This window comes from Marmota flaviventris, chromosome 11 (assembly GCF_047511675.1).
Source record: "Marmota flaviventris isolate mMarFla1 chromosome 11, mMarFla1.hap1, whole genome shotgun sequence".
Taxonomy (NCBI): domain Eukaryota; kingdom Metazoa; phylum Chordata; class Mammalia; order Rodentia; family Sciuridae; genus Marmota; species Marmota flaviventris.
Window position 1 is genome coordinate 28,746,026 of NC_092508.1, and position 13,735 is coordinate 28,759,760.

Here is a 13,735-nt window from a genome sequence, read left to right on the forward strand (position 1 = left end):
AGGTTATATCATCCACTTATCTAACATAGACACACTCTCTGGTCATCTTGTGACCAGCACTAAAAAGTCACTGAGTTACTGCAAAGTCCAAACAAGTCCAAACAAGTCCAAACAAGTTTCTCTGCTGATCCATGTTGTTTATTCATCCTTGATGTTTACTCCTGTCATTCCACCCCCTTGATACGGAGGCGCCGATGGTACTGATGGTGCCGATGTATCAAAGCGACAAGTACGGTCCCCTGTCTTAGGTCGTCCATTCGGAAGTTGCCCGTCCTCGGGGAAACGTATGGGCTGTCGCGGCCCTCCAAACCAATCTTCTTCAGATTGGAAGATGCAATCCACGGCATCCATGCAGCCACCGACCACACAGGAGTGTAGAAAAGGATGAAGCATAGCACGAATCTCACAGCAAAAGGGAGCTTTCACATGTGGCACAAAAGGATGTGTCAGTCGTGAATAAACATCAAAATTCAAATCCTTCACTAACGATAAATCTATCACCATATTGTGAATTATCATAAATGGATAATCAACATCTTTTTCCAAGAACATCGGAATTGGAGTCATGCGATCCTTCCGGAACAACAGGTCGTTCCTCAATTTGCGTCCTAATATCCGTCTGATGATTATCTGGTCCACAGACATAGTTCCTCAAGAAATTCTATAACGTTAACCAAGTCTGGGTAAGTTTTGGTGACAATCGACATAAGTCCACAATTTAACAAAATAAGGCTTACAGATATTCCTTAAGCATATATCAAACAAAGATCTAGGGTTATACGTCTTCCTCCGTCTGCATTGCGCAAAACTCCTACATAATACCTCATCACCAAACAACAATGATCTATCATAGCTAAGGGAAATAATCCCATTAATGTAAAAAGCAAATGCATTAGATTGCTGTGTCAACAAATCATGATCAGACTTCATTACTTCCGTGAACAATCCAAATAAACCCTTAACACACGAGTGTACATCATACCTACAATAAACATTACAGTGCGAATTAATATTAGGAATACAGTTCCAAACATGATTTAAGAATACACATAAAGAAGGTACAATACCCTCCAAATTATTATCCAGCGGACACCATGGTCCACTGCGTAAGGTTACTAGTCTACATAAAAGAGAAAAACGTTCCTGCCCAAACAGTGTATATGCACTATATAAAAACCATGTATTTACATGAAATTCGATGCAAAGATGACAATTTGCATAGTGCAACTGTTCAGAATAATTCCTCGATCTTGCCGTCCTTCTCCTTCTTGGATTTAATTTTCTTAGTGCCTTTCGCTTCATGGTCTCTGTAATGTTGAAGTTTATCCATTTTAATGTAAGTTTTCTTTCCTGCAGACTTATTAATCTTTAAACAAACCTTAATGCATAATACTAATAATACAAAACAACATACATATAGCAATCCTTCCTTAATCCAATGGAAAGGATTCCATCTCATAATACAACTCACATCTGCATGAACTAATTTTCTAAAGAAACCTACAAAACTACAATCATAAGTATACTGAAAGTCACGCGGAATCAAATATCCAGAATCAACTAACATTTTAACTTTATGAGTTTCACCTGAAAATCTTTGGAGAAGTTCAGTAGTTTGATTATGTACTGTCTCAATTTCCTTTCCTAATGAAGCATAAACGGATTTGGCTGCCTCTGTTGCTTTCATCATCTTTTTATATTCTTCTGACAGAGGTGGTTGGGGTACAAAAGAATGTAACCCAAAAGTATGATTAGACATATAAACCACCTGAGTCAGGACTCGTAAGTTTTGCGTAGCAGTAAAACTCTTAGACCTAAATAGATGTTTCTTAACAGTTAGATTCATATGTTCCATCATCATGACATTAGTATGTACATGACAACCAGCATTCAAACTTAAAGAATCACTATAAGAGATGTTTTGCCATCGTCGAACCATGTAAGGTTCAGGATAACAAGACAACATATTAAAATTCCCAAGATCGAACAAAGTAGCCTGAGGCATAGATATAGTTATATCAGAAGTCCTAGGTTCATCTGAGAAAAGATCATATGCTATAATAGTTGTTTTACCTATAGCATAAGTGGCTTCACTAGGTACATAATATGACATATTGTTCCATTTTAACCAATAAAACTTATCAAATGGTATTATCCAATCTTTACCAATTTTCTTCGGTATAGCCTTAGTTGGATATCCTATTACAACCTTAGATGTCGACATTTGCCATAAATTAATCATACAAACACCAGTTTCACACCAAGAATCCTTTGTAGGATCTAATATGGTTATAGCTGATGCAGTTTCCATGCCTATACCAGTTCTAAATAACAGTCTTATTTCTTCTAATCCCGCGGTGATCATTGCTTGCAGATGTTCACACTCTTGAGTTGCCTCCAATTGTTTCATACGTACATTCCATGATGCATCCATAGTCTCAATCACCTTACTTAGTGAATCAACATGATGTTTCAAAAGTTCCTGTTCTGCAGAAAGTCTTTCCATAAGTAAAGATGCGGAGTGCAGATTTTTAGATAATTGTGAGATAACAAAGTTCTGTTTATTCTGAAGTCCTCGAAGAGCTGAAATTTCCACTCGAAGTTCCTCCGTCATTGCTCCAGCGATCGCTGCCCCCAAAGCTGCTCCGGCCAGGAAAGCGCCAATCGCTGCGAACTGCAAAGGTCTTCGTCCTGCTGCATTTCTTTGAACTGAATAAAACAAATCTGGCAACACAGTAGACTCAAAAGAAGGACATACAGTTTCACCTTTCAACAAATCACTAACAGACAATCGTAACACAATTGGCTGTACTTGTGGTTGTATCAAAAATCTAACTGGCTGATGTAATAAAGGTAAAAATCCTGGAGCCTCTAAAGTCTTCATAAAATTACCGTCCTTTTCCTTGCGTGGGAAGAGGACCGCTCTTGGGAAATGGGCAGTAACCCATCCCTTGGTTTCATCAAATCCTCCTCTATCGATTAAACAAGGATTCAAAGAGGTCGGTTCCATGTAGCATTTCTGCATATCCATCTTTGTACTATATATAATATGATTACCTGCATGTGCATCAAACACATCAGTATTATTATGTAAAACATCATGTGTTACAATATCATAAAGATTCCATTCATTCTCACTTCCTGGCAATAACATATACCAGTAATAAGGTAATTTTCCTGGATACATTTTACTAGACCAAGTAGAGAAATCCATTCCTTGTGTCAACCACCATTTCAGAGTTCTTCTATCTGCTACATCCACATGGTATCTAATTATAGTATCCCAGAGCTGTGCTCTAGGGCACCCGGTCTTCAATGACCAATAGTCATCAGCATTTACCAGGTAAGTTTCTGTTTTGTAATTCACTAAAGTAACTTCATCCAAATCTGGTGGTACAAATGCAAGAGAATATACTGTTGGATGTAAAGTATAATCCCTCGTTTGTTTCTGTTGATTGTCTAATACAGCGTTACCACCTTCATAATGTTTGGAAACATTTCCAGTTATATTTACATCAAGAGGAATATCATAGTACGTGGAATCATTATGCATAATAGACCTATGAATACCAATCACATATTGCCATGAATGTGGAAACCATCTGCAAATAGATCTTTCCATAGCTAAACTAACATTTTTAGTGTCCACATAATTAGAATCAACTCCCATCGGGATTGACATATTATGGACATTCACTCTGATTTTGTCATCACTCAAATTAAACACGGGAATCAAAGTCCCAAAGAAATTATCATAAAACTTAAAGGTACAGTCTTGGCATTTATAATAAGGCCACTTTGAAGATTCTCCTTTGGATCCATTATAAGTATAATCTACCTGCAGAAATGTAACATTATACAAGTGTTTTTCCAAAATATCCTTAGGTGTGACAACCAATACAGATTGCCAGGACTGATTATCAAACTTATGCCACGTATTATTCACCTCAAGATGCATATGAGAGGCATTCAAATATACAGCATGAAGAGGATTCTGTACACAATTTTGTCTGCTAAAATTATAACACCATGTCCAATTAAATATATTATAATATTGTGTGTAGTTTTTCCATACTGTCTGGTTAACAATGTATTTGTCCACGGTGAATTTATAATCATGTAACCCTGGACTATGCACTCTCTGTCCCAATTTCGGGCTATCCACAATCTCTGAGAGGTCCCATTCATTATTGGCATTTTTAAAGACATACCTCCTTGTTTTGTTTTCAAATAATAGCCATCCAGAGTGATTAAACATTCCAAATTCAGGATGTAATACCCCAGTCGTCCTGTAAGCCGGGCCCAGCCTACAGGCCTGTGTGTGAATCTTATAAGTTACAGATGAATAATTACCAATTTTATAATAATATCTATATTGGCACCACTTAAGGAAGGTTGAATCAACAGGGAAGCAAACTCTACCAATAAATGCTTGTCCCTGTGTTCGGTTAAGCATATCTCCAAAAATGCTGCGGATACAAACATACCCGATTTTGTCCTTTATTTTAGGAGGCGTGGCCACTGGTTTAACCAAGTTATGGGTAAATGGCTGTGGTAAAGGGTCGGTCAACACAACAGGTGATCGCCAGGTGGCGGTACCTAAGGTATTGACCTTCCACCAATTATCTATAGTAAGATAAGATTGGTTCCGTATTTCTAAGGATCTATCAGGATTCTGTAGGATCTCGAACTTTCCATATATAGGTAAATTAGGAAAATCCGCTACACAAGAAACATAATGGGTATAATTCAAATGAGTTCTGCTTTGCACATCTTCAATATATATAGACATATTCCTTTGTTTAGTGTTCATGGAATCTAGATACTGCTGTAACTCTTTTGGACACCATGTCCCGTAGGGTTCAACTAAAGCTTGCGGCCATCTAGGCAATGGTCTAGCTCCTTGTAAATGTCTAGGCAATCTTTTCCACTCATCCAACATTTCCTTAGAATCATTATATGGCAACAAATTTATCCCCAACGTAGTTGTTCGTGGGGTTGTAGTTGTAAATTCACCAGAACCTCCTTCTTCTCCATCATCATATGAAGAATAGTCATATTCTTCATATTCATAATCGAATAAATTATAATCATTCTGTTTGTTGGACACCCAAACCTGAAAAGGCAGTGATGCAACATCCTTTTCTGCTGCTTTTATACATGTAAAGTCATCCTCCTCTGTAGACTCCTCAAAAGTATATACAGTAAGGTTTGGATTATTAAGCACTGCTGCTGTAGCATTATAGCTCTTAACTAAAGGTTTGCCTCCAAGTTTCCTATAATAATACACAAAATGTGGCTTATAAGACCACATATCCATGATCCCAGGTACCAGATGACATCGGAGGGGGTTAGTTTCATATTTATTAGAATATCCTCCATCCGCACTAGATCTAAACATTGGGCTATATACCCCAACTGTATTGATGTCCCAAAAATGGTCACACTCCTTAGGTGCGGAGTGTTTGTTATAATGGTGGCAAAATGCATAATTATGATAAAACAGGTATCTAATAGCAGTAAAATTTTGTAGGAATTTGTTACTTCTCCAATATTGTGGTATTACTGCACAAGAATTATTACACTCTTGAAGTGAATGAGTGAAATTAATATAATTGAAGATCCAATCTTTGTAAGAATACTTGGTCAGGTTAATGTTCCTGATACCAAAATAATATGGAGTTGTAGTAGTAAAAGTAGTGGGAGTTGTAGTTTGATTTCCCATTACTGAATAGAACTGCAGGGCTATCAAAAGTAGCAAAAATAGCAAAAGTAACAAAGTCCTAGGTGCCATTACCAGAAACATAGTGTATAATTAAGTACATAACAGGGTAGCAAATCTCGTACCAACAATTTATGATTAAAACAAGTAGAACCATTCAAAAGAGCTGTCTGCCACTCGTTACAATGAAAATATCCACCCAAAAGCAAGCAAGAATATACAATCAGGATAACAAAGCATATGTTAAACAAAACACACAAACGTTTACCTAGTGACAACATCTTGGCTTTTTACTAATCTGAGGTCCCCTTTTCCAGTTGATACCCATAGGGTATTTCCTTGTCCGTGTGATACAATCTCACCTTTAATCACAGAGTTATCTTTTCTGTTACGTATCCACACCTTATATGGTCTTATATTATCTGGGTTTGGGTCCCCGTCTGCCTGCACATCGATGTCCTTTTGGAATGTTTCCTCAAAGGGTGATCTCCTGTGCAGTCTTTGCCTAGAATTAAGTTCAAAAACTGCAATCAGTATTGCCTTGTCAAATGGCACATCTTGTCCTATTTGCCACAATTTAGTCTTTAATAATCCATTGAACCTTTCAATATTTCCTGCTGCTTGTGGGTTATAGGCCAAATGAAAATCCCAATTAATTCCTAAAACGTCAGCTAATTTCTGAACATTTCTACCAGTAAAATGAGAACCCTGATCAGAAGTCACATTCCAAGGACATCCATATGCTGCACACCAGCTCCAAATAGTTTTCATAGTAGAGCTTTGATCTGCATGTCTACTTGCACATGCATGTCCCAATCCGGTACTACAATCTACCATAGTACACACATATTTTCCATTCTGCAAAGGACCAATATAATCAATTTGTACCTTTTCATTAAATCCTCTTGGTGACGGCCTATTATGGGGTGGATCCCTCCGGAAACGTTGTACCGAGGATGCGCATAATTCACATCCAGATATCGCACGCTTGCATGCTCCCCAGGTGACTTTTATATTTCTTCCTTGAAACCACTGGAACATTCCATGTGTTCCAATATGTCCTAATTCCTTATGCAATTGTCGGATCTCATCATCCGAAATATCAGCATTCAATTCAGGAAGTTTTATATGCCAATTTGGGTCACGTTTCAACCGAATCTTTGTATCTGTTCTATCTGATATTTTCCAAGGGGCCTTATTCACCAATTTTAGCCCTTCGGAGTCAAATTTACTCAATTTGTCTGCCACATTATTAAATTTGGATATTTCATCTGTACGTCCTGTGTGAGCATCAACGTGCGCTATCTTTACATGTATAGGTGCCTCCGCAAGAAATTTCCAAATATGTATTCCCCATACATCTTTTCCATTAATTTTATAATCAGATTCCTTCCACTTTGCAGACCATATGGCAATACCATTACAAACTGCCCATGAGTCCGAAAAAACGTGTATATACTTTTTCTTTTCATGGATAGATTGTTCAACGGCCAATTTTACTGCACAGAGTTCTGCTAACTGTGCTGAGGCATCCGAGCCTTCCTTAACTAAGATCTTTTTATCACTTGGTCGATATGCCACAGCTTTCCATTTAGTGACATTTCCTACTACTTTACTTGATCCATCTGTGAACCATGCATTTTTATGAGAAGCAACTGCCCCCCATTTTCCAATAGGTTGTGTCTTTGGTTGTTTAATCTCTACCGGTACTTCTACCATAGGCTGAGCAAAAACTAATTCTGATAACCTTAATGTCTTATTATTCCCTGACACTGTTGCATCATTAATTATAGTTAACAAATACCATTTCCATTTCAACACTTTTTGTTCCATAGGTAAACCTCTAAAGTCTTCCTCCTTAGTTCGTACCCAATCCAAAATTGGTATCTGAGTTCTTAATGTAACTATTCTATTAGTTAAAACAAAACCTAGGCTCTGTACCGCCGTATAAGCTGTCCACACTGTTTTCTCAAAGAAAGAGTACTTGTTTTCGGAAAAAGGAAATCTTTTGGAGTAAAACCCAACTGGTTTAGTCTGACTATTACTTTTAGTATATATGCCCCAATTTCCAAAGTCATTGGCATATATTATATCAATTATAATTTCTTCACCAGGTTGAGGTACATACAATTGGGTATATGTCTTAACATATTCCTTAGCTAATTCTAGTGACTTTTTCTGTTCCGGTCCCCATACAAAGTCCGCAGCTTTCCTGCATACCCTGTGTATTGGAGCCAGAATCATTTGCAAATATGGAATATGTAATCTCCAATATCCCAAAATGCCCATCACCTGCTGAGCCTCTGTCTTGGTTTTTGGTGACTGTAAAGCTACAATCTTATCTATCACCGCATCCGGAACCTTAGGTCCTTCTGTAGTCCACACCACCCCCAGATACTTAACTGACGTGGCTGGACCTTGAATTTTATCAGGATTGATGGACCATCCTTTTGATTTCAATAATGTAACTACCTCGTCCTTTACCTTATTTAACTCGGTCATATCTTTCCCAGCAATTAATATATCATCTACATATGACCATAACTTAGTAGTTCCTTTATCTTGAAAATCCTTTAACGTTTCTTGTAAAGTTACATGTGCTATAATTGGGCTATTTTTATATCCTTGTGGTAACCTCTTAAACCTATATTGTACTGATTCCCAAGTGAATGTAGTCAATTCTCTACTCTTAATATCTAATGGGATAGCGAAAAACATATCACTCAAATCTATAGCACAAAAACAAGTAGGTGAAAAATTCCTAATTTGAGCATAAATAGACTCTACATCTGGAAGAGTACCTGGCATAGAAGGGGTTACTTTATTTATATTCCTATAGTCTACCGTCAATCTCCACTTGCCATTAGGTTTCATAACAGGCCATACTGGACTGTTATATTTAAATGATGATGCCTTTTCTATTATATCTTTTTCCAACATTTCCTTTATTGTGGCGCTAATCTCTTCGTGTCCTCCTTTAATAGGATATTGTTTAGTAAACACTGGTGGAGTATGGGGCAATTTTACTGGATCAATCTTTACTTGACTTAAAATTTTTGTTTCAAAACACTTTAATCTCTTCAAAGGTAACCATTCACCATATAATAACCTGATTTCCTGAATTCCTAATACTCCATGTGGAACTTTGCCTACCAACACTTGTATTGTATAATCCAAATCATATATTTTAAATGTTACCCATTCTTTTCTCATTTCTGCCCTATGTCCAGATACTCCTTGTACTATAACTTTTTCCTTAGCTGGTTTATTATTTACAAAATCATCTCTGACTATTGTTACCTCGCTTCCCGTATCTATCAGGAAGGAGTCTGTATATTCTTGATTATCAACTATAAATTTTAATTGTATGAACGGCCGGGTGTCCGGCCGTTTTGCCATCTGGATGTTCCAAACCTTGGCATTGTTAAACCAAACCTTCCTCTCTGGCCCTGCACCTGATTTCCTCGCGGCACCGGCCTTTGTGGCTTCATTCTGCTTCCTATCTGCCTGTTGTTTACAGCAACATTTCCTTGTGTCCAGGCTTGTCCTGGTCGCACCTTTCTCCAGTCTTTGCCATTTCCCAACATATTTCTGTTTCTTGGGAGGCTCCGCTGGCCAGGCGGGCCTCCCAAACGGAAGTTTTTTGTCTGGAAACATTGACTGTTCCCATTTGTCTGGTAGCATTTAATATTTCCGTTGCCATTTGTTGGAAAGCAGACTGGGTTTCGGGCTTTAGCTTGAAATGACATTGCAGCTTGAAATGACATTTTGTGCTCTTGTTGTAATTCTCGATGTTGCTTTAAGAACTCAACTACATCCCATAGGGTGTTGGCTCCAGCTAGCATGGTTGCCAACATCATTCTATGCTGTTCTGGTGCTCCTTTTATAATTATTCTCCTAAGCGCGGCTGTTAAGTGAGCACTTAAAGGGGATCCTTGAAACTGATTATAAATTTTGCTAAAAATAGCTAACTTCTTTACTATCTTAATCCCTTCACTGGGATTCTTCCACTGTACTTGGCCTTCAAAGACACCCCAATCTATATGTGGGATGGCCTCTGCCCAGGCTATTGCAATCCAATCCCAAAGTGTGCGTACCCTGTCAGGGTCCTCTTGTATATTCTTTGCTAAAGTGTCCGCAACACTCGGATTGTCTATCTGGATATTAACCACCTGCATCTCCTTGCCTGCGAGTCTTATAGACTCGCCTCCCTTACTATGAATTGTAAACAAAAAGTCTCCGTCGGTCTGACCTTTCTGTGAAAAATCTTGCCTTAACTGAACCATTTCAGGTCTAGTTAAGTCCCTAGTTTCAATAACTTGTTCCAACCCATCTGGGCGTCCCCGTCCGGGTGTGGATGTTTTAATTACTGAAACTGGCATGCTGGCCTTATCAGGAGCTTCCAGTTGGTCCAATATGTCTTTCAAAAATGGGTTATTACTTCCATTTTTAAGGGCTTCTTTTACTAACCTTTTGCCTCTTAGCCTGTCATCATCTATATCATCTATAATTTTACATAATATTCCCGGGATTTCTTTCTTGTCAGCCCGCTCCATTATGGGCTGGACGGTCTGAGGATTACTTAATGTTACCTCAACTGTGGTTCCTTTCTGGAACTCAGGCATCTTTGCCTGAACAATTCTTTCAATACCTCGCCATGGCGATTGAGATTTTAATTCCTTTTGCTCGAGCTTTAGTTCTCCTATTCTACATTTCTGCCTAAATCCTTTTATTACTTCCTTGAAGCCCATGTTGCTATTTTTAAGAGGATCCTCAGTTTAGCTACATGAATTTTCCAAGCAATAAACCCGTTTGTTTCTATCTTATAAGGTATCTGACTTATTCCCTGATGCCAGCTATATAGTGCCCAATTTTCTATCCTTTCCTTAAGCCACCCCATGCACAGGGACCACCGTCCTCCTAAGGATTTTGGTGGGGGCACTCCCCTTTCATTCCACCTTCAACCTAGACGCCGGACGATCACGGTCATTCTAGGTTTTCAGTAGAAGAAATTGTGCATTGCCATGTGGGTTATATTTACCTGCTCCGGAGCTCTTCTTCCGTATCCTGCCGACTACGCCAACTGTCACGAGCAGCTTCTCAGCCTTGTCTGGTTACCAGGAGTTCCCTTCCGGATATCTGCACTGGACCCCGGACCGCGACGTACGCGAACACCAAGCACGAACTCGATTGCCTTTTGAAATGCTGGTTTATTCGCACACCACACAAAGCAATACACGAGGTGGCTGGCACACAACTGCACGATCTTACTCTCAGGCGACGAGAGTTAGTTGTGAGCAATTACATGGAGTTTCCCCCGCGCTTATATACTTTACAAGTTGTTCACACCTAACTTATCTAACATAAGCATACTGCCTGACTACTTTATTATCCTATGACCACAACTTAGAAGGTTACATCATCCACACTCAAAAAGGTTATATCATCCACTTATCTAACATAGACACACTCTCTGGTCATCTTGTGACCAGCACTAAAAAGTCACTGAGTTACTGCAAAGTCCAAACAAGTCCAAACAAGTCCAAACAAGTTTCTCTGCTGATCCATGTTGTTTATTCATCCTTGATGTTTACTCCTGTCAGAAACTTGACTGCAAATTGGTGAAACCAATCCAGAAAGCAGTATGGAGATTCCTAGGAAAACCGGGAGTGGAAATTTGACCCAGCTATCCCACTCCTTGGTTTGTACCCAAAGGACTTAAAAACAGCATGCTACAGGGACTCGACCACATCAATATTTATAACAGCACAATTCACAAAGGTAAATTGTGGATCCAACCTAGATACCTTTCAGTAGAATGAATGGATGAAGAAAATGTGGCATATATACACAATGGAATATTATTCAGCTTTAAAAGAGAATAAAATCGTGGCATTTGCAGGTAAATGGATGGAGTTGGAGAATATAATGCTAAGTGAAGTTAGCCAATCCCCAAAAACCAAATGCCAAATGTCTTCTCTGATATAAGGATGCTGATTCATAATGGGGATGGGGGGGAGCATGGAGGAATAGACAAACTTTAGATAGGGTAAAGTGAAGGGAGGGGAAGCAGGGTAATGGGGGTAGGAAAGATGGTGGAATAAGACAGACATCATTACCCTAAGTAGTTGTATGAAAACACAAATGGTGTGACTCTACTTTGTGTTCAACCAAAGACATGAAAAATTGTGCTCTATATTTGTAATATGAATTGAATTGCATCCTGCTGTTCATATATAACTAATTAAAATGAATAAAATTTAAAATAAATAAAAACATGGCAGTACCATAGCATCTTTAAGCAGTGAATAGATGGGCACCATATAAAAAAGAGGATAATACAGAAAAGATGGGTTAGAATGTACCATGAAAGAGATTCTAAATGCAATCAACATTGAATTTCAAGGGTTGTCATTTTTCTGTTTCTTGGTAGTAGATCCTATTTACCACATCCAGGTACAGGGTTCTGGAATAATCAATATGCACTGAGACCTCCTTCAAATATGAATTAGGGTGGGAGCTGAAAACAGTGAACAATGTAATTATCACTATGTTGAGTTTGTTAAATTGTTATAAAGTACAAAATTTAAAAAATAAAAGCCACAAATAGAAAAAATGGATTGAAGTATGTTCATGTATGAATAACTGAAATGTGTGAAATATTCTAATTGTATCAGTTTAAACATGACATTTAAAATATGTACTTTCCAATGACTCTCTCAGTAATAAACATCTCGGTAAGTCACCATCTGGGCATCATCAGTAAGACAGAAGGACTCCTCCCCAAACATCATAAAATGAAACCCACCCCAAAGAAAGAAAGCAGTCGCTAAAGCAGATCCAAAGAACTGTGTGGCCGCGACTGCTAAATACCTCCCAACATCATCATCTTTCTCATCTTCCTTTTACTAATAGGAAACTGTCTCAGGTGGGGACTCAGTGCTGAGAGCCACAGCCGAGTCTGTATGGCCCCTGGCATTTTGCCAACAGTATTGATTGACAGGTGAGGCATTACTATCCGCCTCTGCCGAAACTTTTGAGTTCTCACACTATTTTGGAGTTCTCATGGGGATTTCCGGGGATTCCCCGAGAGTTCCCATTGGTTGGGGAAGTGCAGGAGGAGGGATTTCCGGGAGAGAAATTTCTGGCTGGGGGTTCGACAAGCCGCGTGGCTCGGGAGGATTCCCCGGGAGCTGTGTGAAGTGTTTTCCTGCAGTTCAAAAATAAAGTTTGTTCCTGCTTCAGTGGCTAGTGATTTGTGCCCAGCCAGACTGCGGCAACTCAGCAATCCAACTAGAGACTCTAGGCTCCCCTGTAGGAAGACGTGGGCATGCAATGACACTCTGGACAATGGGATGAGCAATTTCTTGGTTCTGTTTTTTAAAAGGAAGCAGATTGCCCCCAATTCCCTCTTTTCCTTTTCCCTCAGGCTAGAAAGAGGTTGGGACACTTACCACCTGACTTTGCCTATGCATCTGTATACAACAATTTAAGGAAAAACAAAACAAGAAGTTGGATGGAACCTGGAGCCCAAAATGAGCATGGGTTTAGAACAATCTATCCATCCCACCTCTGGACTGATACGTAAAAGATGAGAAAATGTCCAGCTTATTTGAGCCTTTGAATTTCTGGGTCTCTTTGTTATAGCAGCTGAGTCTGACCTTGGCAAACAGATAATTGCTTCTAGGTAACAGGTCCCCTGATGAGGAACCCCTGCGGGTATCTCCCACAGCCAGTTAAAGATACCCACATTCCAACTGGAGCTCAGTGACCTCTAACACTCACATCACAGCACCCTGAAAATAGCCACAGCTCTTTGCTTTCCTGTTTACACTCTCTCCCCAACCTGAGTCTACAGAAAGCACTGAGACAGAGATGACAGTATGGTGTGACATACTCATGCGCAGCATACTGGTCTTGTGAATTTCTGTTACATTCAATGTCATAGTAACAGTTACTTATAACTCACCAAGGTATTCAAGGGAGAAAAAGAGCCAGTCAGTTAAAGTAAAG

The 13,735-nt window shown here is 39.0% G+C and overlaps 1 long non-coding RNA gene across 1 annotated transcript; it reads left to right on the forward strand.

Annotated features, from left to right (window-relative positions):
* The first annotated feature begins 592 nt into the window (after positions 1-592).
* LOC139707635 (uncharacterized) lies at positions 593-2,867 on the forward strand. The gene is made up of 2 exons (XR_011709072.1): positions 593-683; positions 2,573-2,867. It is a non-coding gene; the product is annotated as an uncharacterized lncRNA (long non-coding RNA).
* The last annotated feature ends 10,868 nt before the right edge of the window (positions 2,868-13,735 follow it).